Here is a 27,681-nt window from a genome sequence, read left to right as displayed (position 1 = left end):
GCCCGCAACCAAGGTACATGCCCTTGACTGGAATCGAACCTGAGACCCTTCAGTCCACAGGCCGACGCTCTATCCACTGAGCCAAACAGGTTAGGGCTATCTCTATTTATTTAGATTCTCTTTGATTTTCTTTCATGGGAATTTTGTAGTTTTCCTAATATTGGTGCTGTCCATATTTTGTTAGATTTATACCTAAGTTTCTTTTTTTTTGTGCTAATATAATGGTATTGTATTTTTTATTTCAAATCCCGTTTGTTCATTGCTGATATATGGAAAAGCAACTGCCTTCTGTATATTACCTTTTTTTCTGCAACTTTTCTATAACTATTTACTAGTTACAGGAGGTTTCCTTGGTTGATTCTTGGGGACTTTTTTCATAAGCAATCATGCCATCTGCAATCAGACAGTATATTTCTTCTTTCCGAATCTGTATATCTTTTACTACCTTTTCTTATCTTATTTCTTTAGCTAGGACTTCCAGTATATTAAGTAGGCAGAAGAGATATCTTTGTCTTGTTCTTGTTCCTGCATAGCAGAAAAGCATCTAGTTTTTCATCATTGGCCTTTCATAAAGCAAATATCTATTCAGCCACCAGCCCAATGAATAAACAAAATGTTGCTGAAACACCAGAGCTATAAGAACCTCCACTCCAATTTCTACCACTTACCTACAATTTAACCGTTATCTTTACTTTCATTGTAGTTACTTCTTATACCACTAAACACTATAGTCTAGTTATGAAACTATATAAAAAGAAATAATACAATATTATTATTTTGTATCAAGGTTTTCTATATTTATGAGATTTGACCGTGTTATTGTTGTTATACTGTAGCCATTATCATTACTGTAGAGCAGAGGGACAGCAAAATTTTCTGTAAATAACAATATTTTCCAATCCTTCAACTTCAAACCAATAAATGAGAGTTCACTACCAACCCATTGAACTTAAATAACATTTTAAAGTTTATCACACTTTTAAATAAAAATTAAAGTTTTAAACAATTTTTTCATGTCAGTAAAATGAATGATAATGTTTGTAATCTTTATCTAAGGTGTTTCTATAAAGTTAAGTAATAGCGAATTTTTGAACTGAACATCTAAGACCCAAGCCAACAACATTTCTTTTTTATGCAGCTTCTGTTAAATTCAAGAATCCTAACTCACAACTATAGATTGTCAAGAATGGTCACAATGTGGTTCTACCAGAAAGTTCCAAACAGTGAAATTAAACATGAATCTAGAAATGAAGGGGGATTCTCACTGCAGACTCCAATGTTACGGCAGATCCTATGTCAATTCTAATATCACATCCAAAACCTTCATAGATTCATGATTCAATTTGGAGATAATTAGGGGAACTGTATGATTTGATTGCATTCAACTGTAATAAGAATCAATTTTCTACTGAATAATTTGGACTTTTTAAAATAAAAGCTATATTCTATCACTGATTTTTTTCAGTGAGGAATGAAAAAGAGATATTAGTTGTTAAGCAAAAGTTAAATAGCAGGCAGTTAAGAGATTACCAAGTGCCTTATCGCAAAGATGATGCACTAGGTAACTTCAAAAAAGGTTGTGTTGATAAGTAATATCTTTCCAAATAATTTTCCTAAAATAAATATTAGCTTTAATTATCACTTCTCCTAATTTCTTCTTTTCTCTCATTATTTAAATGTTTCATGTTGAAAGTATTACATGTGTTCCTTTGTCCCCCATTGACCTCTTCTAACCCACCTGAACCCTCCACCCCAGGCCTTGACCACCCTATTGTCAGTATCCGTGGGTTATGATTATATGCAGACAAGCTCTTTGGTTGATCTCTTCCCACCCACACACCTACTCCTGCCTTTCCTCTGAGATTCCACAATCTATTCCATGCTTCTATGTCTCTGGACCTATTTTGTTCATTAGTTTATTTTGTTCATTAGAATCCAACAATGAGTGAGATCATGTGATACATGTATTTTTCTGACTGGTTTATTTCACTTAGCATAATATACTCAAGGTCCCTCCATGTTGTCTCAAAGGGTAAGAGATCCTTCTTTTTTACAACTGCATAGTATGCCATGGTAGAAATGTACCACAGCTTTTTTAGCCACACATCTAATGATGAACACTTGGGCTGTTTCCAGATCTTAGCTATTATAGATTGTGCTGTTATGAACATATGGGTGCATGCATTCTTTCTGATTGGTGTTTCAGGTTTCTTAGGATATATTACTAGAAGTGGGATCACAGGGTCAAATGGCAGTTCCATATTTAATGTTTTGAGAAAACTCAATAATGTTGTCCATAATGGCTGCACCAGTCTGCATTCCCACCAGCAGTGTACTAGGGTCCCCTTTTCTCCACATCCTTGCCAGTACTTGTCATTCGTTGATTTGTTGATGGTAGCCATTTTGAAAGGTATGAAGTGATACCTCATTGTCATTTTAATTTGCATCTCTCTGATGCTCAGTGACTTTGAGCATTTTTTCACATGTCTCCTGGCCATCTGTATGTCCACTTTGGAGAAGTGTTTATATAGATCCTTTGCCCATTTTTGTCTTCCTTTTGTTAAGTTGTATGAGTTCCTTATATATTTTGGATGTTAACCCTTTATCAGATGTATCATTGCCAAATATGTTCTCCCATACAGTGGGCTCCCTTTTCATTTTGTTGATGGTATCTTTTGCTATTCAGAAGCTTTTTATTTTGATGTAATCCCATTTGCTTATTTTCTCCTTAGTTTACTTTCCCTAGGATATGTATATATATATATAAACATATTGCTACAAGTAATGTCTAAAATTTTGCTGCTTATGGTTTCTTCTAGAATATTAAGGTTTCATGATTTACATTTAAGTCTTTAATCCATTTTGAGTTTCTTCTTGAGTATGGTGTAAGTGATTGGTCTCGTTTCACTTTTTTGCATGTACCTGTCCAATTTTACCAACACCATTTATTGAAGAGACTGTCTTGACTACATTGTATGTTCTTGCCTACTTTGTCAAATATTAATTGAGCATGATAGTTTGGGTCCATTAATGGGGTCTTTGTTCTATTCCACTGATCTATATGTCTGTTCTTTTGCTAGTACCAGGCTTTGTAGTATGGTTTGATATCTGATATTGTGATCCCTCCAACTTTGCTCTTCTTTCTTACAATTGCTGCAACTATTTGGTGTATTTTTTGGTTCCATATAAATTTTGTAGTATTTGTTGTAGATATGTGAAATATGCCATTGGTATTTGAATAGGGATTGCATAGAATCTATAGATTGCTTGGGTAACATAGACATTTTAACGATGTTAATTCTACTAAACCATGAACACAGTGTATTCTTCCATTTGCTTATATCTTCTTCTATTTCTTTTTTTCAATGTCCTGCAGTTTTCTGAGTACAATATTATACCTCCTTGTTTAAGTTTATTCCTTAGTATCTTAATTTTTTGTTGCAATGATAAATGGGATTGTTCACTTAGGTTCTATTTGTGAAAAGTCATTATTTGTGCAAAAAATGCCATGGATTTCTGTGTGTTAAGTTTGTATCCTGCTACATTGCTGAATTCCTTTATTAAATATAGAAGTTTTTTGATGGAGTCTTTAGGGTTCTCTATGTACAATATCATGTCACCTGTGAATAATGACAGTTTTATTTCCTCCTTTCCAATTTGGATACCTTTTATTTCTGTTTCGTGTCTGATTGCTGTGGCTAGGACTTCCAGTTCTATGTTGAATAAGAGTGGTGAAAGTGAACATCCCTGTCTTGTTCTTCTTCTTAGGGAAAATGGATTTAGTTTTTGCCCATTGAGAATTATGTTGGCTGTAGGTTTGTCATATACTGCCTTTATGATTTTGAGATATGATCCGTCTATTCCTGTTTGCTCAGAGTTTTTATAAAAAAATGGGTATTGGATTTTGTGCATCTATTGATATGATCATGTGATTTTGACTTTTAATTTGTATATATGCTATATCATATTTATTGATTTTTGAATATTGTAGCAGCCTTGCATCCCTGGAATACATCTCACTTGGTCATGGTGTATGGTCCTTTTAGTACGTTGAAGATGTGATTTGCTAATATTTTGTTCAGGATTTTAGAATCTATGTTCGTCAGGAATATTGGCCCGTAATTCTCTTTCTTCATAGTGTTTTTATTTGGTTTGAAATTAGGATAATGCTGGCCTAGTATAAAAAGCTTGGAAGTGTTCCTTCCTCTTGGATTTTTGGAATAGTTTGAGGAAGATAGGTGTTAGTTGTTTTTGAAGATTTGGTAAAACTCCCCTGTGAAGCCCTCCAAACCAGAGATTTTGTTTGATGGAAGTTTTCTTATTACTGCTTCTCTTTCATCAGTCATTATTAGACTATTCAGGTTTTCTAATTCTTCCTGATTCAGTTTTGGGATATCATATATATATATTTAGTAATCTGTCCATTTCACCAAAGTTATGTAGTTTCTTGGTATATAGTCGTTCATAGCATTTGCTTTGTATTTCTTTGGTGTCAGTTATTACTTCACTGCTTTCCTTTCTGATTTCATTTGGTTCTCTCTCTTTGTTTCTTGATGAATCTGGCTAATGGTTCATCAATCTCACTTATCTTTTCAAAGAACTAGCTCTTCGCTTCATTGATTTTTTTGTATTGTTTTTTAGCCTCTACGTTATTTATTTCTGCTATAATCTTTATTATTTCCTTCCTTCAACTTACTCTGGATTTTTCTTGTACTCTTGCTAATTCTTTAAGTTGTATGGTTAAATAGTTTATTATGAACTTTTCTTTTCTTTTTTTTTTTTTTTTTTTAGGGAGATCTGCAGTGTTATGAACTTCCCTCTCAGGGAAGTTCCAGAGATTTTGAGTTGTTGTGAGTTCTTTTTCATTTGTTTCCAGAAACTTTCTGATTTCTTTCTTGATCTCTTTGGTAACCCACTCATTATTTAATAACATTATATTTATCTCCATGTGGTTAGCCTTTTTTATTATCTGGGCAGCACTTTATTTCACCATCTATTTTGAGTGTTTTTACTGTAGTGGATTTCTAATTTCATTCATTGTGATTTGAGAAGATGCTTAATATTATTTCAATCTTCTTGATTTGTAGAGTCATTTGTTTTATCCTAACATATGATCTGTCTTTGAGAATGACCCATGTGCACTTGAGAAGAATTTATATTGTGCAGCATTGGGGTGAAATGTTCTATAAATGTCAATTAAATCCATATGATCCAGTGTGTCATTTAGAGACTCTACTTCCTTGTTAATTTTTTGTCTGGAAGATCTATCCAGGGAAGTTAATGGGTGTTGAAGTCCCTTACTATGACTGTATTGCTGTTGATCTCTCCCTTAAAGTCCTCTAGAAGTTTTTTAATATATTGAGTGCATGTATCCTCTTGTTAAATTGATCCCTTTAATAGTATGTAGTGAACTTTTACTGTCCCTTGTGATGGCCTTCATTTTGAGTCTATTTTGTCAGATATAAGTATTGCTACCCCAGCTTTTTTTGTTTGTTTCAATTTGCATGGAGATTTTTTTTTTCCATCCTTTCACTCTCATCCTTTAGGAGTCTTTTGTTCTGAGATGGGCTTCTTATAGACAGCATATAATTGGGTCATATTTTTATCTTCATTCAGCTATCCTAAATCTTTGGATTGGAGCTTTAAATCCATTTACATTTAAGGTTATTATTGATAGGTACTTATATATTGCCATTTTAATTCTTTATGCCTATGTTTCTCTATTTCTTCTCATTACAGCAGTCTTTTTAGCATTTCCTGCAGTGATGACTTGGTGGTGATAAACTCCTTTAGCCTTTTTTAGTCTGGGCAGCACTTTATTTCACCGTCTATTTTGAAGGCTAGCCTTATGGGTACTCTTTCTATAGTAATCTTGGTTTCAGATCCTTGCTTTACATTACCTTGAATACTTCATGCCATTCACTTCTGGCATGTAGAGTTTCTGATGAGAAATCAGCTGACAGCCTTATGGGAGTTCCTTTGTAGGTAACAGTTTGCTTTTCTCTTGCTGCCTTTAAGATTCTCTCTTTGTCTTTAATATTTGAAACTTTAATTATGATGTGTCTAGGTGTGGGCCTGTTTGGGTTCTTCTTGATTGGGATTCTCTGTGCCTCCTGAAATTGTATGACTTTTTCCTTCACCAGGTTAGAGAAGTTTTCTGCTATTATTTTCAAAGACGTTCACTAGCACTTGCTCACTTTCTTCATCTTCTGGTACTCCCATGAAAAAAATGTTACATTTCCTGTTGTCTCACAGCTCCTGTAAGCTGTCCTGCTTTTTAATTTTTTTTTTTTTCTTTTTGGTTCTGTGATTGAGTGATTTTTTTCTACCCTATCATCTTACTGATCTGATCCTTGGCTTCCCCTAATCTGCTGAATGTTCCTTCCACTGTGTTCTTTATTAATGCTATGTCATTCTTCATAGTTACTATATCTTTTCTCATGTTGTTGAACTTCTTTGCCATAATTATCCTGAACTCTATGTCTAATAAATTATTATCTCCATTTCATTTAGGTCTTCTGGAGAATTCTCTTGTTCTTTCATTTGGGGCCTGTTTTTTGTTTTGTTTTGTTTTGGTTTTTCCTCCCCATTTTGGCTGCCTGTTTGGATTTGTTTATGCATATTGGGTAGATGCATTACAACTCCCAATCTCTAGTGCAGGACAATGCCAGATGCTGTTTGTGACTGGCCCTGAGTCCCCTGTTTGGAGCTATCAGCAATCCACATTTTATGGCTCTCTTTGCTGGGGCTGTGTGTCTTTGGCAAGGACCAAGATGTGCACCAGGATCTGCTTTTCCTAGCCCCAGGCCCCAGATTAGTTCAGGCAAAGACTCAAAGCCTCCAGATATCCAACTCTACCTGCAGTCTTACTGACATTCAGGTTTGATTAGCCTCAGACTATCAACCACAGGGTGAGGGGAGAGGTCTTCCAACAGAGTAGGTCAACTGCCTTCCCCCAGGCAAAACTATCTGGATGGTAAAGGTTCACCAAAGAAAGATGTCTTCTGCAGTATGAGGGAATGACTCAGCATAGGAGACTGGGCTGGCTGCCCTCCAAACTCCAACCCCAGAGCCCCCAAACCTGGCTTCTGCCCACACAGTTCCAGTCCACTCTGCCCTCCCTCTGCTGGAGCACAAAGTGAATGGCTGCACTCTAAATTTTTTGTGTTGGCCCTTTAAGAGGGTGCCTGCATTTCCAGCCATCTCTCCTTGGAGTACAGCAACCCTGTTGCTTTTCACAGCCAGATGTTATGTGGGCAACTTTCTCAGTTCTGGTTCTCTGGGCCAGGGAGCCCAGCTTGGGGTTTAGAGCACAGAGTTCTCAGTGGGAATTCTCTAGAGCTGAGATATCCCTCTGGACCTTCAGCTGCTGTCTGTGGGATCCCGGCCAGACCTTTTGCAACTCTGCACTTCCTACCAGTCTCTATGAGGTCTCCACTTTCCATCCCTGGTCATCAGGGTTTTCTCCAGCTAGTCTTCAGGTGATTTTTCAGGATGGTTTTTCTGTATTTTGGTTGTATTTCCAGTTTGGTCCTGGGAGAGTGTCAGTGTAGCTTCCACGTACTCTGCCTCCATTTTGGAATCCTCCCATCCTCTTAATTTCTAAACAGCAACTGAATTCTGTGTTTCCATATAATAATCAACCCACATATTTTAAGTTCTTCCTAACAGGATAGGAAATCAGTCTTTCCAATACACTGAGCTGACAAAATTTACATATTTTTATAATAGACTATGAATATGAATTCAGTCCAATTCATTTTCACCATGCAAAGTGGGAAAAGGACTTAATGACTCTCTTACTGGAAGGTGTATTTAAATAGATATGTTAGGATAGTCTTTTTCTCAGATATGAAGAAATATGAAAGAAAAAAAGAACCAATGTTTGGAGCAAAAAGGGATTATGATGACACAATTGCAGATACTAAATCAAAGGAAGTCACCTTCTTTTCATCAGAATAATCTCAACATTCTTAACATTTCTGCACCAGAAAGTAAAATTAAAATTAACCCATTTTGCATTAAACATAATTATTGTAAATCATTACCTTATCATATTAGTTATTAAATATTAACACACATGGATGTATAAAAGTTACCAACCAAAACACTGTATATTTTGCCATCCAGAAAAAAATCCAAATAACATTGTCATCATATATGTTTCTACCAATACCTGAATAGCCACAAAAACTGAGGGATGAAAAATATAAAGTACAGATGACTTACATTTGGAGGGTTAGAGTTTAATTCTCTCTCCCAGGATTGAGGAGTCTTATTCTTTGTACTGACAATGCTCCTTTCTCCAGGGTATTCTTCTACTTCCAGAATAGGTCAGGACAAAGCTTGAACAGACTTCTATTATTTGTTTGATCTAGAGGGAAATTATACTTTTAATCAATTATTACAAAATGCATTAAACTTTTTTTAATGTGCTGGGGGTGGAGGCATCTCATTATTTTCTGTTGAATCCAAGGTGAACAGAGACAATAGGAATTGCCATTGTTGAATATTATTAATAAATAAATCAAGTGCTTTAAATTAACACCACTAAAAGAAACCCATATCTATCTTCTTTTTCCTTTTTATGGCTAAGCAGGATAACATGAGAAAATTAATTATCAAAATCCAAATGACTACAAAAGCCTACTCAAATGTATTTTTTAAAGACTTTAACATAATTTTACAAATCCATGAATTTGAATGGACTGGAAGAGATGATTAGATATCAAATATTTTTACTCATTCATTTTAATGTCTGAAGGCTAAATAATTATAGGATGATTAGGAAAGTATGAAGAAAAATCCATTTTTAAATTGTTAATGGAATAATAAAAAAAAATGATTTTGAGAGCCTGAGACAGACCAGAAATAGATGTCAGAGGGTCTATAAGGCAGGGCAAAAAATATGGAATAAGGACTTCAATGATGGCGCAAAGGCTGGGGAACTGCTATTCAAACAAGGCATGTTGGTCAAATTAGAATGCATGACATGAGTACATTTGAAATCTGGTTTCATGCCAATTCTTTAACATCCATAAGACGTAAAAATGCAACATATCCTACCCATATAAGTACACAGAAATATGATGTATAATTCCCTGACCTTTTGTGGTATGTAAATTCATAATTTTAAGAGAATTAATTATATTTTACAAATATAAGGTTCTAATAATGAATATTTTCTGCCTCATTAAAATGAAATAAGATAAATATCTTAAATGTGTGTCATACCCTCTATCCTTATCTTAAAGTTATTAATTGCCTCCTATTAAATAATAAATAAGAATGTAGGGGAGCATTGGAGAAAAATGGAAATAAAATATAGATGTTTTGTGAAAATATGTCCGCTAGCACTTTAAAGCCAGTTTTTGCTTAAAGTCAAAACTATTACACTTATGATTATTATTTTTAAGTATATTGGAAACATAGTAAACAAATGAAGTCAATCAATATCTATCAGAATAGCTAAATACAAAAAAAAAAAATACGCGGGCACAAGGGTACCTCTTTCTGTCATCAATCTGAACACAAAATGATACTTGTGTGATCCTCTTCAGTTTTTAAACATTGCAAGCTCTACTTGTAATCACTGGTATATATCAAAATTATTTGAAGGTGAAACAAAAGCACAAATATGACTACCAAAAATTAAAACTACTGAGGGAGGAAATTAATTCAAGACTAGATCTTTGGATTACATGCAACTATTATGTTTTCTTTTTGAAAGATTCAACGAATCTTGACCCAATTTAACAATCTTAACATTAAAACTTACAAACATTATACACTTTCTATAGGAATATCTTTATATGGCTTTTCAAGCATAGGTACTTCAATCTTTTGTTTGTAGAACACAGTAATGGTTTTGCTGTATTTTGGATCTGTGAAGATCAATGCATATTCCTTTAGGGAAGTCTTTTGAACTGACAAAGGATGAATGATTGACATCAGTAACAAATACCATTTTGTTGTCCTGAATTGACATGTCATTTATAGCAATACCTATGCTAATTAATGCCATACATATCTACCAGATGTGTCAGAGAAATATGCTAGACCTTCACAGAATATAGGTTGAATGTAGCTAAAATTACATTGTAGATATAGAAATGCATCTTTTGTGATAAAAAAATGGCCTCTCTCCTTCCTTTCCCCCTTCTCTTATACACACGCATGCACACACATATACACACTACACTCACATCATGTCAACTATACTTTCCAGGACAGAGAAAAAACAACTTACACATACAGTTAGCTTTACATTATCTTTTCCATTGATAAAACTTTCTTTTCACGAAAAAGCAAACTCTACCTTGCAAAGTCCAATTATGCTATAATCCTAAACCTAAAAAATACATTACATAATGTACCAAAATACTACTTGGGATCCTCACAAACTACATTATCATCATGACACTTTACCAAATTGCATTGAAATTTTATCCCCGGATTCTGTCAACTGTACTGGTAGATCATTAACAATGAAAACCATGTATTAATCATCTTCATTTCCTCATTCTTTAGGACAGAAATTGATATGTAGTGAGTAACAGTTTTTTTTATTTAATAAACAGTTAAGCTCAGTAAAGTCATCAAAGTCACATTTTTGTCAGTGAATCCTATATAATAAAAGCCTAATATGCAAATTGTCCCCTCAACCAGGAGTTTGACAGGGGCAGGAGGAGGTGCTGAACATGGCAGGTGTCAGCGAGGCAGCATGGGCAGTGGGCAGCAGTGGAGGCACTGCAGGCACTGATGGGTCCCGATGAGAGTGGGACTGCAGCCGGATGGTGGAGCAGGTGAGAGGGAAGCACCAGGTCAAGGCGGGTGTGAGTGGCGGCCAGATTGCCCTGCTGATCGCCCTGCAGATGGCAACCAGCAGTGGCCGTGGGGGGCGGGCCGCCACCCAACTCCCAGGCACTGAGGGAGCGGGGTGTTTGGGGGAGTGGGGGGCACCGTCTCTGATCTTCACCCCGCAGACAGGATGGTGGAGCAGGTGAGGGGGTGGCACCAGGCCACGCGGGGTGCCAGGCAGGACTGTACGGCTGTGAGGCTGGGGGCATGAGCTGGGGCTGCAAGCCTGGGGGCACGAGCTGGGGCCCGATCCCCGCAGGCACCCCGAGGGACCCCACCCATGCACAGATTCATCCACTGAGCCTCTAGCTCAGTATATAAAAAGAAATAATTATTAATGCTTGCAAACCTAACTCTTAGTCATTAGATAAGATATACTGGTAAAGAACTTGTCTCAGTGTCTAACAGATAAGTAGCTCTCAATAGATGTGAGCTACAATCAGGCTGAGCATGCCTCCTGGATTGCATGAGATAGCTGTGATTCATAATTATTTTTTAAATAATAACATTTATTTTTAAATATATATATTTTTTATTTCAGAGGAGACTGGAGAGAGATATCAATGATGAGAGAGAATCATTGATCGGCTGCCTCCTGCATGTCCGTACTGTGGATCAAGCCTGCAACCCAGGCATGTGCCTTTGACCAGAATCGAACCCAGGACCCTTAAGTCCACAGGCTGATGCTGTATCCCCTGAGCCAAACCAGCTGCAGTGGTCGGCAAACTGTGGCTCGGCAAACCGCGGCTCGCGAGCCACATACGGCTCTTTGGCCCCTTGAGTGTGGCTCTTCCATAAAATACCGGCTCTTCCACAAAATACCGACTTCTGCGCATGGGTCACGAAGTTTCAATCGCACTGTACGTGCACTCTCACACGTGGTATTTTGTGGAAGAGCCACACTCAAAGGGCCAAAGAGCCGCATGTGGCTCGTGAGCTGCGGTTTGCCGACCACGGAGCTAGGGCATACTTAATTATTAATAGCTATCCCTTCTCAAAAATGTCCAAGTTTGGATAATGACTTTATACATTCATCCAAAGTATCATTAATATATTATTTCTTTTTATCAACAAATTATTTTCTTTTTTATCATTTTCTCTGATGTTGCTACATGACAAAAGTATTTTGGTGGGATTAGAGTGAACAAGATTGTATTCCTTTTATTTTTAATATATTTTTATTGATTTCAGAGAGGCAGGGAGAGGGAGAGAAAGAGAGAAATATCAATGATGAGAGAGAATCATCAATCGGCTGTCTCCTGCACACCCCCTACTGGGGCTCGAGCCCACAACCCGGGCATGTGCCCTGACTGGGAATGGAACCATGACCTCCTGGTTCATAGGTCAACGATCCACCAATAAGCCATGCCGGCCAGATGGACACTGTTTTTCCAAACATATGTGACCACACAGAAGGTGTGATGCCTAATGGGGCTATTTGTGGAAAAGCTTAGGAGATGCTGCCTTCTGGACAACACTCATTACTAACGGGGCCTGAAGCACCTCATGAGACCCTTTGCAAGGTAAACCAAGCCCAAAACTCCCTTCAGGGAGGGGTGAGTTATGGGAAACATCCATAGAGCAAGATTCCAGGTGACACCTGAGAAAGGAAGGTGTGAGCATGAAGCTCCTGGAACCCTGAGAATCCACAGGACACCAGCGAGGCACCTGAACTGGGAGATGCAGGTACAAAGGGATGTGGTGAGCCAGCCTGAGTCACCCTCCCACCTGGGCGAGGTGTTCACTGAACTAGAACCATCTTGACATCACCATAAAAATATATTAACAAGCCATTCTTTTTTTTTTTTTTTTTTTTTACAAAATTTTGCATGCTGTTTCTGTATGTTTCATTTCATTTGCACCTTCCAACTGACAAGCAAGAGGCCCTACTACTGTATTTGTATTATTTACTTTGGGTCCTTGACAAGGGCCCCAAATTAATTTATGAAATGGCCTTTCAAAATAAATAAATAAATAGATAGATAGATAGATAAATAAATAAATAAATAAATATGTTTACAACAGAGTTATACTATATATATATATTAGTGTATGTATATACATATATATACTAGTCTATATATATACTAGTGTGTATATACAGTATATGTACTTATATATGCATATACACACACATATACAATGAGTGGCCAGATTATTATGATCACCTGACGTTTGTAGGCAAATTAGCTATAATTTCGCACTGAAGTTGCTAGAAGGTCATTATACATAGGAAAGCAGGCTGTTTACCACAACAGTAGTAGGGATTTTTTTCTGAAGATATATGTAAACAACGTGATTTAACAGCCTTTGAACATATATACTGAGTGGCCAGATCATTATGACCACTGATGTTTGTAGGCAAATTAGCCGTACACTACATCATATGGGATATGGAAGCTGAAGGCATGTTCAAACACCTTTGCTGTCTGCAGTTACCAAGATAAAACATCTCTAATTCGCACAGGAACACAAGGATTGGACAGTCGAACATTGGAAAAAAGTCATGTGGTCCGATAAATCACATTTCCAGTTGCATCATGCAGATGGCAGAGTGAGAATTTGGTAGAAACAGCATGAAAGCATGCACCCCACATGCATGAGTACAACCCTTCAAGCCGGTGGGGGCAGTGTTATGGTTTGGGGCACGTTTTCCTGGCATGATTTGGGCCCTTTAATTCGTGTGGAACAACGTCTGAATAGCACAACATACCTAAGTGTCATTGCTGATCAAGTACATCCTATCATGCTGATGGCATATCCCAATGGAGATGGCTTCTTCCAACAAGACAATGTGCCATGCCATGGTGCTCGTATTGTGCACGAGTGGTTTCAAGAACATGAGGGAGACTTTACCTTGCTTAGGTGTCCCCCACAATCACCAGATCTCAATCCAATTGAGCATTTGTGGGACGAAGTTAAAAGAGCCATCAGGCAGCTGGTTCCACAACCATCAAATCTCACAGAACTGGACACTGCTATTCATCAGGCATGGTGCCAGATTCCTCGCATCTCCTTTCAACATCTTGTGGAGTCAATGCCAAGAAGAATCAATCGCTGCAGTATTGAAGGCAAAAGGTGGCCCAACGAAGTACTGATGGGGTGATCATAATAATCTGGCCACTCAGTGTATATATATATGTGTGTATATATGGGAAACCTAGTAGAGTGAACCTAGTGAAATAGAAAAGGACTTCAACTTCTGCTGGAGATAAATAGGGCAAAGGACATCTTTTGAGTTGAACTAAAAGGAATCAATAGCTTGGCCTGTGTGGCTCAGTGGTTGAGCTTTGACCCATGCACCAAGAGGTCACTGGTTCGATTCCCCATCAGTACACATGCCCGGATGGCAGGCAAGATTGCCAGCAGTGGGTATGCAGGAGGCAGCCGATCCATGTTTCTCTCTCATCATTGATATTTCTCTCTCTCCCTCTCCCTTCCTCTCTCTAAAAATCAAAAAAAAAATTTTTTTTTAAGTTCATGGTTAAATCGGGGCCACGAGCTTATTTCTGAAATCCTACTCCACCTTCCCTCCAAGATCCCGCACTCTGTTCCATGCTTCCATGTCTCTGGGTCCACTCCAATCATCAGCTTATTTTGTTAATTAGATTCCACATATGAGCAAGATCATGTGATACTTGTCTTTCTCTGACTGACTTATTTCACTTGGCATAATACTCTCCAGGTCCCTCCTTGTTGTCTCAAAGGGTAAGCAGTTCTTCTTTTCTATGGCTGCATAGCATTCCATGGTTCAAATGTACCACAGCTTTTTTATCCACTCATCTAATGATGGGCACTTGGGCTGCTTCCAGATCTTAGCTATTATAAATTGTGCTGCTATGAACATATGGGGCGCATACATTCTTTCTGATTGTTGTTTCAGGTTTCTTAGGATTTATTCCTAGAAGTGGGGCCACTGGGTCATATGGCAGTTCCATATTTAATGTTTTGAGAAAACTCCCTACTGTTTTCCATAACAGCTGCACCAGTCTGCAATCCCACCCGCAGTACAGTAGGGTTCCCTTTTCTCCACATCCTCACCAGCATTTGTCATTTGCTGATTCTTGATGATAACCATTCTGATAAGTGTGAGGTGATACCTCATTGTCATTTTAATTTGCATCTCTCTGCTGATCAGTGACTTTGAGTATTTTTCCTGTCTCTTGGCCATCTGTATGTCTGCTTTGGAGAAGTGTCTATTTAGGACCTTTGCCCATTTTTTAATTGGATTGTTTGTCTTCCTTTTGTATGTTGTACAAGTTCCTTATATATTTTGGATATTAACCCTTTATCAGATGTATCATTGCCAAATATGATCTCCCATACAGTGGGCTCCCTTTTCGTTTTGTTGATGGTTTCTTTTGCTGCAGTCCCATTTGTTTATTTTCTCCTTATTTTCCATTGCCCTATGAGATGTGCCCACAAACATATTGTTATGAGAGATGTTTGAGATTTTGCTGCCTATGGTTTTCTAGGATTTTTATGGTTTCCTACCTTACAATTAAGTCTTTTTTCAATTTTGAGTTTATTCTTATTTATGGTGTAAGTTGGTGGTCTAGTTTCATTTGCTTGCATGTATCTATCCAATTCTTCCAACACCATTTATTGAAGAGACTGACTTGACTCCATTGTATGCGCTTGCCTCTTTTGTCAAATATTACTTTAGTGTAATGGCTTGGTTTGATTTCTGAGGTCTCTGTTCTGTTGCATTTATCTATATTCCTGTTCTTGTGCCAGTACCACACTATTTTTATTAGAGTGGCTTTGTAGCATAACTTGATATCTGGTTTTGTGATTCCTCCAACTTTGTTCTTCTTTCTCAAGATTGCTACAGCTATTAGGGGTTCTTTTTGGTTCCATATAAATTTTTTGAGTATTTTTTTCTAGATATGTGAAACATGTTGTTGGTATTTTAATAAGGATTGTATTGAATCTGTAGATTTCCTTGTGTAGTATGGACATTTTAATGATGTTAATTCTACCAATCCATGAACACAGCATATTTTTCTACTTGTTTATATATTCCTCTATTTCTTTTTTTCAACATTTGAGTACAAATCTTTTACCTCCTTGGTTAAGTTTATTCCTAAGTATCTTAATTTCTTTGTTGCAATGGCAAATTACTGTTTGTTTAGTTTCTCTTTCTGAGAATTCATTATTGGTGTATAGAAATGCCATAGATTTTTCAGTGTTGATTTGGTATCCTGCTACCTTGCCAAATTCATTTATTAATTCTAGTAGTATTTTGATGTAGTCTTTAGGGTTTTCTATGTACAACATCATCTGCAAATAATGACAGTTTTAATTCTCCTTTCCAATTTATATGCCTTTTATTTCTTCTTCGTGTCTGTGGCTAGCACTTCCAGTGCTGTGTTGAATAAGAGTGGTGAGAGAGGGCATCCCTGTCTTGTTCCTGTTCTTAAGAGAAATGGTTTTACTTTTAGCCCATTATGTGTGATGTTCACTATCAATGTGTCATATACGTCCTTTATCATGTTGTGATATACTCCCTCTATGCTTCTTTGCTGAGAGTTTTTATCAAAAATGTGTGTTGGATATTGTTGATTTTTTTTTGCATCTATTGATATGATCATGTGATTTTTGACTTTCAATTTGTTTATGTGATGTAACACATTTATTTATTTGCAAATATTGTACCAGCCTTGCATCCCTGGAATAAATCCCACAAGGTCATAGTGTATGATCTTTTCAACATATTGCTGGATCCAATTTGCTAATATTTTGTTAAGAATCAGTGATATTGTAGTGCCTTTATCTGGTTTTGGAATTAGGATAATGCTGGTCTCATAAAAAGATCTTGTAAGTGTTCTCTCCTCTTGGATTTTTTTGAAATAGTTTGAGAAGGATAGGATAGTTTGAATATTTAGTAAAACTCCCCTGTGAAGCCATCCAGACCTAGGTTTTTGTTTGCTGGGAGTTTCCTTATTACTACTTCTATTTCATCAGTTGTTATTGGCCTATTTCAGGTTTTCTGATTCTTCCTGATTCACTTTTGGGAGACTGTATTTTTTTTTTTTAGAAACGTGTCCATTTCATACACATTGTCCAACTTGTTGGCATATAGTTATTCATGGTATTTTCTTACAATCCTTTGTATTTCTGTGGTATCAGTGGTCACTTCACCACTTTCATTTCTGATTTTATTTATTTGGGTCCTCTCTCTTTATTTATTGATGAGTCTGGCTAATGGTTCATCAATTTTGTTTATCCTTTCAAAGAACCAACTCTTAGTTTTATTGATTTTTTTGTATATCTTTTTCTTTTTAGTCTCTATGTCATTTATTTCTGCTATAATCTTTATTTCCTTCCTTCTACTTACTTTTGGCTTTTCTTATTGTTCCCTTTATACTTCTTTAAGTTGTAGGGTTAAGTAGTCCATTATTAATTTTTCTTGTTTTGTGAGGAGTTGTATGAACTTCCCTCTCAGGACTACTTTTGCTGTGTCTTAGGGAGTTTGGGTTGTGGGTTGTTGTGTGTTCATTTTCAGTTGTTCCCAGGAAGTTTTCTTTTTTTAAATATATTTTATTTATTTTAGAGAGGAAGGGAGAGGCAGAGAGAGGTAGAAACATCAATGATGAGAGAGAATCATTGATTTGCTGCCTCCTTCACTCCCCCTATCGGGGATCAAGTCCGCAACCCAGGCATGTGCCCTTGGCTGGAATCGAACCTGGGACCCTTCAGTCCACAGGCTGATGCTCTCTATCCATTGAGCCAAACCAGATTGGGCTCCAGGAAGTTTTCATTTCTTTCTTGATATCATGGTAACCCATTCATACTATCTAATAATAGACAAACATGGTAATTGACTGTACCTTTGCTACACCTCCCATTGGCTAATCAGCACAATATGCAAATTAACCACCAACAAATATGGCGGCTAATTTGCATACTGCAGGCAGGGCAGGTAAGCGCCATCCTGCATACCCCGCTGCCATCCGGGCCTGCTATTTGCAACTTGGGGCGGTGGGCATCCCATGTGCGACCTGACCCAGGGCAGCCTGGCCAGGCCGCAGCGATCCGCCAGCCTGCCCGTGTGTCCTGTGTGTGACCCAACCGAGGGCGGTGGGGTGGGACAGCTTGGCTCCTCTGTAACCCCAGCTTCCTCATCACAGCTCTCTTGGGGGTCTATGCCTTTAGTCGGACATCCCCTGAGGGCTCCCTGGCTCCCAGAAGGATGTCTGACTGCAAGCTTAGGCCTGATCCCCCAGGGAGTGGGCCTAAGTTGACAGGTGGACATCCCCCAATGGGTCCTAGACTGCAAATGGTTGCTGGCCGGGCTGAGGGACGCCCTCCCAAGTGCACAAATTTTTGTGCACCAGGCCTCTAGTTGTTTAATAATATACTATTTAGCCTCCATGTGTTTGAATGTTTTTGGGTGATTTTACTGTAGTTGATTTCTAATTTCATTCCACTGTCATCTGAGAAGATTCTTGATCTTCTTTAGATCTTCTTGAATTTGTAGTTACTTTTTTGTGTCCGAACATGTGGTCTATCTTTGTGAAGGACCCATGTGCACTTGAGAAGAATATATATTCTGCAGCATTGAGGTGAAATGTTCTAAAAGTCTCAATTAAATCAATCTAACCCAGTTTTTCCTTTAGATTCACTGTTCCCTTGTTAAATTTTTGTCTGGAAGATCTATCTAGTGAAATCATCAGGGTGTTAAAGTCTCCTACTATGACTATATTGTTATCAATCTCTCCCATAAAGTCCTCTAGAAGTTTTTTTAATATATTTAGGTGCTTCTATATTGGGAGCATATATGTTTACCATGGTTATATCCTCTTGTCGGATTGATCCCTTTAGTAGTATATAGTGGCCTTTACTGTCTCTTGTAATGGTCTTCATTTTGAAATCTATTTTATCAGATATGAGTATTACTATCCTAGCTTTATTTTTTCTTTTCAATTTGCATGGGAATTATTTTCCGTCCCTTCACTTTTAGTCTGTGTGAGTCCTTTGTTCTGCGGTGGGTCTCTTATAGATAGCCTATATATGGTTCATGTTTTCTTATCCATTTAGCTACCCTACATCTTTTGATTTGAGCATATAATACATTTACATATAAAGTTATTATTGATAGGTACTTACTTATTGCCATTTTAATTCTATATGCCTAGGTTTCTCTATTTCTTCTTCTCATTACAGCAGTCCCTTTAGCATTTATTTTAATACTGGCTTGGTGGTGATGAATTCCTTTAGCCTTTTTTTTTTCATCTGGGAAGCTCTTTATTTCACAATCTATCTTGAATGATAACCTTGATGGATATAGTAATCTTGGTTTCAGATCCTTGCTTTCCATTACTTTGAATACTTCATGTCATTCCCTTCTGGCTATAGAGTTTCTGATGAAAAATCATCTGACAGCCTTATGGGAGCTCCTTTGTAGGTAACAGTTTGTTTTCTCTTGCTGCCTTTAAGACTCTCTCTTTATCTTTAATTATGATGTGTCTGGGTGTGGGCCTGTTTGGGTTCTTCTTGCCTGGGACTCCATGTGCCTTCTGAATTTGTGAGACTTTTTCCTTCAGCAGGTTAGGGAAGTATTCTGCTATTATTTCTTCAAACATGTTCTCTATCTCTTTCTCCCTTTTGCCTACTATGTGAATATTGTTCTATTTCATGTTGTTCCACTGCTCTCTTAAGCTGTCCTCCTATTTTTTAATTGTTTTTCCTTTTTGGTTCTCTGATTGAGTGATTTTTTTCTACCCTGTCTTCTAATTCACTGATCTGACCCTCGGCTTCCCCTAATCTGCTGTATATTCCTCCAATGTTTTCTTTACTTGTGCTATGTCATTCTTTATTTCCGTTTTTTCATAGTTACTATGTCTTTTTTCATACTGTTGAGTAACTTTATTATAATTATTCTGAACTCTATATCAGATAAATTTCTTATCTCAGTTACATTTATGTCTTCTTCTGGTGAGTTCTCTTGTTCTTTCATTTGCTTTTTGTTGTTATTTTGCATTTTGTTTTTGTTTGTTTTTTTGTCTCCTCCTTTTGGCTACCTATTAGAATTTGTGAGTATGTATTAGATAGATCTTCTATGCCTCTCAATCTCTAGTGCAGGACAGTGGCAACCACTGCTTCTGTCTAACTAGATCAGGCAAAGACTCAAAGCTTCCAGAGTTCGCCTCTACCTGCCAACTGAATTCAGTCTTCAGTAGTCCTCAGACAATTGTTCACAAGTGTGTCTAGAGTTTTTCCAACAGGGTGGGGGAATTGCTGCTGCCTGGAGGCTAATTGTTATTCTCAGTCTCTTAATGGGCCTCAGAAACTCCACACAGCGGGGCAATAAGATAGATCAATGTCTCCCCCCTAGGCAAAACCACATGGATGGCAAATGTTTGAATGAGAAAGATGTCCTCCACAGTGTGAAAGAATGACTCATCACAGGAAACCAGAGGTGTCTGTCTTATGAGCTCTAACCCCACAGCCCCCAACTCTGGCTTCTGCTCTCACAGTTGCAGTCCCCTCTGTCCTTCCTATGTCAGAGCACAAGATGAGTGGCTGTGCTAAAAATTTTGTGCATTGGCCCTGTAAGAGGGTTCCGCATTTCTAGATGTCTTTCCCTGGCAGATATTTTTTGTTTGTTTTCTGAAATATAAATCTGATGGTATTCTTCCAAGACCAAGAAAGCAAGGGATCAGGTAAATAGAAAATAAAGTCCTGCAGAGGACTCAAAGGTAACAGAAGACAAGAAGGGATTCTCAACCCATTAGAATAATAGATCTGTTCCTCATATAGCTTTTAAATCCCAGCATGTTTCACTTATAAAAATAGTTACATCTAGTGGTTAGGTTTCAAAGCAAATATTAATAGAAATAATAATATGATAAACATCAAAAACATCATAAGGATCACAGAACAAAATAGCCAAACAAATGTGGAAAGCAACTAGGTGCAGAATAAAATAAATTTTAAGGTACTTTGGAAAATATGAAGATGTGGTTTTAACCCCCATTAGATTGTGGCATTTGCTGTGTATACTAGTAAATGCAAGCTTAGTCTTGTCAAATTGAATTTTCAAGAGAGTTTGAAAAAATCATTGTGTATGTGTGTGTGTGAGAGAGAGAGAGAGGGAGGGAAGGAGAAAGAGAGAGAGAGAGAGAGAGAGAGAGAGAGAGAGAGAGAGAGATCCAATTTTTAAAATAATTTTATATTTAAAAAATAGTAAATATTAACAAACTCTATAAGGGACATTGAGCACCTTTTTTACCTCATGGTTAAATTGAAGTGGTGACCTGAAGACATGTATAACATGGTTTGTGAGGAAAATTTGAACTGATTTCTGGATAACCAATAAAAAAATATATTTTAGTATACAATCCATTGAGAAATTCTTGCTATTTAATTGTATTACCTAAACAACCTGTGAATGCAATTTTTCATTCTCTCTTTTGTTCAGTTCCTTGTCCTCTACTACCTCTTAAATATCCTCACTTGAAGATTCTCGTTCTAATCTTTCTTCAAATTAATAATGACTTATATAGCTTGAGAATGTTATCTCAAACTGTCTCTTCATTAAAAAATACTCATGTTTTCTTAAATACAAACCAAAAACTGACAGATGTCTATATAAAAGATCTTAAAACAAGACTCTCTTCTTTCTCTATAACGACTCTTTCATCATTTCTCAAATTACAGTTTAAATTCATATCTCTCACATCGACCAAATACCTTTGAACATCTCTCTCCTCATTAATCTTTGCAGAACATACTAGACCTAATAAATTGTCCAAATATATAATATTTTGTATAATCTATTGGATTGGCATAGGGGGGAGGGTGCCACACTTTAATATCTAAATTCAATACATTTTACTTCAAATTATGCAAATAGTTCCCTGGTGTTTTTATGACAAGTACATCAATTAGTGTTGAACAGAATGGTCTCCTCAATCTTTAACCAATACACCAACACTTATTAAACCTTCACCTTAGTGTCAAATATGCCCCTCCTTTACTTTGTTCCTGTAATCTCTTCTGCATTCTAGAATCAACCTGAATACACCATGTTCACCTTTATCATTCTTTAAAGTCTGAATTGGTTCCACCTAGAATGCCTTGCTCCTCTCAAATTCTACTTGTTCAAATTTTACCATACCTTTCAACCTTCAATTCAATTACCATCACTTCCATGAAGCATTGGCTTATTTTCTTAACCATAAGTCATCAACTCACATAGCTTTTCCTCTACAACTCCCTATCAAAAACTGTTCACTTAATCTACCATACAATGCATTTTTCCACAGACCTGATTTCTTGCATTTAATTACAAACTATACGAAAACAGAGAATGTCTTATCCATCTGTGTCTTTCTTAACAACCTAACTTTATTACAAAGATATTTCTAAACCATGTGACAAAGCATGGTGAGCAAGGTAGAAGCAGAGCGATTGTATAAATCAAACAAAGACAGTTATGTTAAACTCTTCTTAATTGTTTATATTAATTAATTCCAGGGAATTATTTTCACTACCATTATTTCCAAGTTCTAAATAAGCCTTTCAAAGATATGTCTCATACAGGACAACCATACAACTTACTTCTGTAAAAAATGTATCAGACAAATTTTACTAAGACAGTCAAAGCCTGCCCTATGTGGTTCAGTCATTGAGTATTGACCAATGCACCAAGAGGTCACTGGTTTAATTCCTGATCAGGAACATGTCCAGATTGCAGGCTTATTTCTCAGTACATGGTGTTCATGTGTCAGCCAATTGAGGTTTCAATCTCTCTCTCCCTCTTCCTTCCTATCACTCTAAATAATAATAATAATAATAATAATAATAATAATCATATTTTTTAAAACATTGTTAAATAAAACACTTGATTTTGAGAACCAAGATGGCAGCACAGGTAAACACCTGTACTCACTGCCTCCCACAACTACATCAAAATAACAACTAAAATGCAGAACCATCATTCAGAACCACCTGAAATCTGGCTGAATGGAATTCCTACAACTAGAGAAGTAAAGAAGAAAGCACACTGAGATTGGAAGGAGGGGCAGAGGTGCAGAATGGGCTGGTCCAGCATCCATGTGTTGGACCACATATATCTCCATTGTGGAGGCTTCTGTGAGAAGCCCCATACCAGTTCCTCAGCCCAGGGATCCAGAGTTGAGAAGAGAAGCCCCCAAAACCTTGGGCAGTAAAAACCAGCAGGGATTTTAGCTCAGTGAGTGACATGGAGGCTGCTGGAGACCCAGGCAGTGAACTTATGTGGACTTGCTCCTCTGTGCTCCACTGATGAGTAGTGGCTTTGGGGGATTTAAGGACACATGGGGAGGAATTATATTGTGGCATTGAAGCAGAAACTCTGGGGTGGCTTTCTCACAGATGGGGTGTTCATAGGAGTCATTGTTCCTGTCCTGGGATCTTTCCTGTTACAGGCAGTCATATCTGAGTTTCCATCAGCCAGGCTCACACTATTCACTCCACACTGGTGATTCCCTGAGATCCCACCCCATCCAATTTGCAGCCCCACCCAAGCTGTTTGCAGCAGTTTTCCCATATGAATGGCCTGTCCTAGCTCAGGCTTCAGACTTTGATAAAATCTCTCAAACAAGTAGCTGCTGGTGTTAGCATGCCCCATTCCTATCAATAAGAGACCAAAGACCCAGCACTAGTATGAGCCTCCCTTGCTCACAACTTGGCCTTACTGGGCTACTTCTAAGACCAATACAAGTAGCAGCCATCTGCAGATCCCTCTGTAGCTCCTGCTGGGTGGCCCCAGGCAGTGGCTGACTTTGTACTTTCTCAGGGGACCCCAAAGCCAGTCCACCCAGCAGACAACTTTAGACCATACCAAATTACAACTCTACACATCCACAAGCGATACATCAAGGGGCAGACTTAGTGAGCTCCAAAGCTCTACTACAGTAAGTCCTGCCCCATAGGGGTATCTCCTGCACACCAATTCTTCCACTGAAGTTGCAGCTGGTCCTCATAGCCAACTGGCCTGGAGGTCAATATCTCTCAGTGAGGTCAATAGCAATTAAGGCTCAATTACAACAAGACTGTGCACACATCCCACACAGGGACACTCCTAGAGTGCCCAGCTCAAGTGACGGGGGAGGCTAAGCCACTGGGCTCTACAGGACACCTACTACATAAGGCCACTTTACCAATTCCAGGAGACACAGCAGCTCTGCCTAATATAGAGAAACAAACACAGGAAAGCAGCCAAAATGTGGAGACATAGAAACATGTCACAAATAAAAGAACAGAAGAAATCTCCACAAAAAGAACTCAATTAAATAATACTAAGAAAAATACTAGATACAGAGTGCAAAACCATGGTTATAAGGTTGCTCAAGGATCTTAATGAGAACTTCAAGGGACTTAGTGAGACTTTCAAGGATCTTAGTGAGAATTTCAAAGACATGAGACAGTCAGAAATTAAGCATACACTAACTGAAATAAAGAATAATTTATAGGACCCTAGCCAGTTTGGCTCAGTGGATAAAGTGTTGGCCTGTGGACTGAAGGGTCCCGGGTTCTATTCCAGTCAAGGTCATGTGCCTGGGTTGCAGGCTCCATCCTCAGTAGGGGCCATGCAGGAGGTAGTCGATCAATGACTCTCTCTCATCATTGATGTTTCTAGCTCTCCCTCTCCTTTCCTCCCTGAAATCAATAATATATATATATATATATATATATATATATATATATATATATATTTAAAAAGAATAATTTACAGGGATTCAACAGTACAGTAGAGGATTCTGAAAATCAAATCAACAATTTGGAATATGAGGATGCAAAAAACACCCAATCAGAAGAGCAAAAAGAAAAAAGAATCCAAAAATATGAAGATAATATAAGGAGCCTCTGGGACAACTTCAAGTGTACAAATATTCTCATTATTGGGCTCCCAAAAGGAAAAGAGAGAGCAAGATATTGGAAACCTATCAGAAGAAATAATGACAGAAAACTTCCCCTACCTGTTGAAAGAAATAGACTTATAAGTTCAGGAATCCCAGAGAATCCCAAGCAAGAGGAACCCAAAGAGGCTCACACCAAGACACATCATAATTAAAATGCCAAGGGATAAAGACAAAAAGAGAATTGTAAAGGCAGCAAGAAAAAAGCAACAATAAAAATTTAAAATAAAATACTTGGTCTTAAATACCTACTCTGAATTTCTGAATCAACATTAAAATTTAGAACCCAAAACAAAATTATAGGTTTGTATTTTGCAAAAATCATATATGGTAATTTGTTTTAAACAATACAATAAATCTCTCATAAGGACCATAAAAGATATTCTTTGTGTTTTATGAAAAATAGAATCAATGCTTACGTACCCAACAAACTGGAGTCACCTAAGGGGTTTGAAAGAGAAATACAAAATTACATTCTAAATGGTAATTGTATTAAGTAGTACATTTTAGAAAACGGAATATTTAAACATTAATTATTTTAGGGAAAAGAAATTACCTACATAAAATTTTGGTCAAGCATGATGCCTGACATACAGCTAGTTGTCAGTGAATGACCAGGATCCTCTAACTGGGAAGACCCTGTGAATTTCCGAATCACCCCCAACTTTGGAGGTTTCCAGGAGAGATTCACAGAAGAAAGTACTTTATGAAAAATCTCAGAGAGTGTAAATGGCAGAGATAGGAGTTGAGCTCCCTGTGAGACCCCCCCACTGCAAGGACGATGAGCCAAGGTACAGAAATTCACCAAGGCAGAGAGCCCCGGATGCCTAGCAAAGGGAAAAACTTGGAAAGAAAAGAACCTGACCCCCTGGTAACCTACCCTCCCTCACAAGGTGTGGATCCCCGATCGTCCCCTCCCTAAAGATAACATCTAGGCCTCAGTTGCATTTCAGCTCCACGCCCAGAAAAGCGGCAAAAACAGACAACTGCTGCTGTGGCTGCCTCAGGACCAGCTACACTGACTAATGACTGGCCAATCAGTGGAGACCAGGACCCTGAAAAAGCACACCTGGAAAGCTGAATATTCTATTAAGATACGTCTCTGAGACCTCCCCTAAGATTTCCACCTGCAAGAAAGAGATAAATATGCACAGAGCAAAGGACTCAGTGAGCCCTCCCCTCCAAGGAGCATGCCTGTGCCATTCCCCCACTGGCACGTACTCTGAACTCTAAGGGACCCCATGAGACTTGCAACAAGGGGAGTAATGGGCAGCAGCAGCTGGTCCTGCGCTAACCCTCTGAGCCTGTCTCAAAGGCCCCTTTTCTCTATGTGGCCCAAGCATGTCACACTCGCGGCCTGCAGGCCGCATGCGGCCCACAACAAATAGTTTTGCAGCCCAGCCAATATAACAGTATGTAAGAAACGTTTTAATAAAAATTTTGTAACTTAATTTTTACAATATCCTGATATACATAATTACTAATAACAAACTACAACGTTCGCTAATGACTGATGGCTATAATGTGAAAGGGCGAGGGCTACGCCCTCCATCTTACCCAGGATCCTCCATATTTAGGCAGCAGCCATCAGCCATGTGCTCAGCAAGGAGCTTCTTTCCGGAAGCTCAAGCATCTGCTCTTTAAACTAACCAATGACAATCAAGGGAAGTGCGCGCCATAGATATGACCACGTCCTGTGAAACAAGACCCAACTTGCACCTGGCCAATCAGCAGGGCCCACAGTCATCTTTCCTCCCCTCACTCCAACCCCCCTATTAAACCCCTTTTCCCACGGGACTGGCACTCTCGTCTCGGCTCTGCGTCGGTAGAGGCTGGGAGCCAAACCCGGGTTTGAATAAAGACTCTCTGCTTTTGCATTGGACTCGGCTGGCTCCCTGTTGGTCTATTGGGGATCTTGAAATCTGGGCATAACAAATGATGCAGCATTCATTCCCCTTATGCACCTTACACGCAGGCGCACCATTTCTCTCCACTAGTACCAGCAGTGGATATTTTAGCAGCCGATGGCCATGTCATTAGTCTCGTACTGATTTGTTTGGTGTGCGCAACAGGAAATATTTCGTTTTTGTAGAACAAGAAAAATAGGTTTATTTGTGTTATGCTTATTAATTTGTGAAGTTATTCCATGTTTGGCAATTTAATGCTCAGGAAAAAGTATTAATTTTTATTAAAATGTTCTATTATTTTATGTTAACGATTACTCATTTATTTCAGCCCTTTGTAATCAGCATGTCTCTATCAAAATAAACTATGTTTCTATGAAAATTGAAGCTTTTGTTTTATTGCCGCCCACATAAACTTAAACCATGTTTATTTGGCCTCTATTAGACTTTGAGTTTGCCATGCTTGGTGTAGCTCTTCCCTTTGGATATCCCCAGCCTTAAATAAATTCAATTTTCTTTAATCACCATCTGAGATGGCTATTTAGCCTGCTTGCCTACCACCACACTATCCTTTCACTCAGTATAACTGTTCTAACCCAGTAGTCTACCCTTTTGGAACCAATACAAGTGGAATTTATTCAAAATTTAGTTAATATATAAATATACACATATAATACTTACTTTCTGTATCTGTATTTCAAAATAACTAAGTTCCATTAACTGACATAATCAAAATGAGAAAATAATAATATTCTATGTACATGTTGTCTATAATGTATGCTTATTTCAAGACATTTGGTTTCCCATTAAACATATTCACTTATATAGTATTCATATGTATAACTACAGAGTCAAATAAGGATATCAGACTTTCAAAACTAGTAATCTTCCATTCTCAAAAGAGATTACCCAATATCAGCAGCAATAGATTCACATTTAAAGGAGACCTACTCATTTTATGTATAATTTCTGAGTAGTTGATTACATATTAACTTATTTATGAGGGT

The 27,681-nt window shown here is 37.8% G+C and overlaps 1 protein-coding gene across 2 annotated transcripts in view; it reads right to left on the bottom strand.

Annotated features, from left to right (window-relative positions):
* Window positions 1–27,681, bottom strand: part of FOXP2 (forkhead box P2) — a 689,501-nt gene that overhangs the window by 561,680 nt on the left and 100,140 nt on the right. Inside the window, exon 2 of one of the 2 annotated variants that reach the window (XM_081102058.1) lies at window positions 8,230–8,374. The exons of the other annotated variant lie outside the window; for it this stretch is intronic. The gene's annotated coding sequence lies outside the window, so the exon portion shown is untranslated. The remainder of the gene's footprint in view (window positions 1–8,229; window positions 8,375–27,681) is intronic. 2 annotated transcript variants of the gene reach the window in all.

The sequence above is a fragment of the Myotis nattereri genome (genome assembly GCF_964212035.1).
Source record: "Myotis nattereri genome assembly, chromosome: 11".
Classification (NCBI taxonomy): Eukaryota; Metazoa; Chordata; class Mammalia; order Chiroptera; family Vespertilionidae; genus Myotis; species Myotis nattereri.
The sequence above is the reverse complement of the archived record's forward strand: the minus strand, read 5'-3'. Positions and strand labels throughout refer to the sequence as shown.